Genomic DNA, 2,769 nt, shown 5'->3' on the forward strand with positions numbered 1-2,769 from the left:
CAGAGGATTTTATATTTGATCCTGGAGCTAATAGGGAGCTCCAGCGGGAGACACCACCCAGCAGGGAGCAGCCCCAGAGTCAGGGCAGGAGATGACTCTGAGACGTGTGACCTCTCCTCTTGAGTGAGTCAAGAGGAGAGCCAGCCCTGGCTCTGAGAGATGAGCTAAGGGACCTTGCCAGTAGAGATACAGCTCCCAGGGGAAGCAGCATGAGGATGTCACTAATGGAGAAAGAATATTGGGATCCTACAGTGATAGAGAGGTGTGGATTACCTTGAGAATTACATGTGTTCCCCAAGTATGTACCTCTCTGCTATGGTACTCTGAGGGTTTGCCTTCTCTTTTTCATTGATTCTGTGTGTATTTGTGGGACAGCATGCCCTAATTTATGAGGGATGGGGTGGGGGATGTTCAGTTTCTAATTCTTATTATGGTAACTCAGCAAACTCCTTTGCTTTGGGCTGTGTTCACTGGCTGACTATTAAAAGGTAATTAGTAGAAGCTTATGAGCTAGAGTATGGACCCACAGAGTACCTTGAATCCCAGGTAGTTACCTGTCTGGAGACCCAATCTTTGAGTGAAAGTTGGGGATGGGGAACAGTACCAGGGAAGAGGAGGAGGTTACAGGTAAAAGGAAAAACTTCAGAACAATGAGGTCTGTCCTGAAGTGGAATGAGGGCCTTCGAAGTTAATAGATATTCCCCCTCACTAAAGGTTTTTAAGTAAGGGCTGGATGACCGCTTGTTGCAAGGTAATAGAGGACTCTCTTGTTCTGGTGCAGGTTGGACAGGGTTTATCGGGATTTTAGCAAAGCATTTACAAGAAATCTTTATCTTATTCTTGCGGACAAGATCAAGGGATGTGGGCTGGACAATAACATAGTCGAATGGATGTGGAACTGGTTGAATAGCCACACCTGGAGTCCTGCCTTAGATGTATAGTAGCTTTATGACCCTGGGCGAATCAATTTGTCCTTGCCACAATTTCTTCGTCTGTAAAATGGAAATGATAATTATCATTTACCTCCCGGGACTTGTGGGGATCCAATGAGATGACACGTACAGTGCTTCGCCAACCTTAAAGTACTACATAATGCTCTTATCACTGCAGATGATACGATGGTATACTTGGAGAACTCTGGAGAGTCAATGGAAATTAATTGAAATAATAACTTCAGCAAAGTTGTAGGTTATAAAATAAATCCAAATAAGTCATCAGCATTCCTATATAAAACCAATAAAAGCCAGCAGGAAGATCTAGGAAGAGGAATTCCATTCAAAATAACTACCGAAACCTATAAAATATTTGAGAGTGAATCTATAAAGATCGATCAAGAACTATGTGAATCTATAAAACACTTCACAAAAATGAAAAAAATAAGTAATTGGTGAAACATGAATTACTAAAGCCAATATGATAAACATGAAAATGCCACCTAAATTAATTTACTTGTTCGGTGTCATACTGAACTTCCAAAATAGTATTTTATAGAGCTAGAAAAAGTAATAACAAAGTCCACATGGAGGAACAAAAAGTCAAGAGTCTCGAGAGTAAAAATGTTGCTATTATTATTGAGGCAGTTGGGTGGCGAAGTCCACGGACTGCTGTACTTTGAATCAAAAAGACCCGAGTTCCAATGGCCTTCAGATGCTGGGTGACCCTGGACAAGTCACTTAACCTCTTTCAGGCTCAGTTTCCTTAGCTGTAAGCAGAGTTATAAGCATCAGAGGAGATAACCCACGTAAAGCACTTTGCCAAAGTTTTAATAGCTTTGTAAATGTTTTATTATTATTATCGCTATCTAAAGGAGGACAACCACGATGGTGAAGGACCCAGAGTCCGTGCCAAATGAGAAACAGCTGAAGGAATCTGATTTGTTAGCCTGGCTAAGGAGACATTGAGTTACGTTCGAGGATTTTGAAGGGCCCTTGTGTGGAAGAATTGTTAGGCTTGGCCACAGTTCAGAACCAGGAGCAATGGAAATGTGAGAGTGGTGGTGATAGGGAGAGAGGAGGGTTTCAAATTAGGCTTCAAGCCCCCATGGCTGTGGGACCCTGGACAAGTCACTTTACCCATCTACCTCAGTTCCCTCAACTGTAAAATGCAGATAATCATAGCACCTAACTCCCAGAGTTGTTGTGGGGAAGCAAAGAGATAATATTTATACATATAAATGCTAATAATGGCTTTTATATAGTACTTTAAGGTTAGCAAAACACTGTACATTGGATTCTCACAACAGCCCTTGGGAGTTGCGTATTTATTTCCATTTTATAGGAGATGGGAAAGAAGGAGGGTGGAGAGAGATGTAGACTTCATGGAGACAAACATAAAATCTTACAAATTAAAGCCAGCCATATATAATGGACTACCATAGGCTTCTGGAAATGAGTTCCCCATTGCTGGAGATCTTCAGGCAAAGACCACAGGACAAATTCGCTAGTTACTCTGTCGAGGGGATTCTTGCTGGTTTGGATAGAAGAGATGTTCTCTGAGGTCCCTTCCAACTTTGAAATTCGGATTCTGAAGCAGGGACCCAGGCTGGAGTTCTCACAGTCTCTGATGATTGTAGGCAAGCTTTGTATTTCACTCCTCTGTTCTCCAGCTTCCCTTCCAGCTGCTAACGGGAAATTGCCCAGAGACGGGAGGACTATGGGAGCTATTTTTGCCAAGGCAAACACAGCCTCTGGCCTCAGGGCCAAACTAGCAAGGTGCTAAGTAAACTCCCCAAGCATAAACACACGTTTTCCCTTTATTTCCCCTTTATTC

The sequence above is a fragment of the Trichosurus vulpecula genome, chromosome 3, assembly GCF_011100635.1.
Source record: "Trichosurus vulpecula isolate mTriVul1 chromosome 3, mTriVul1.pri, whole genome shotgun sequence".
NCBI classification, from domain to species: Eukaryota; Metazoa; Chordata; class Mammalia; order Diprotodontia; family Phalangeridae; genus Trichosurus; species Trichosurus vulpecula.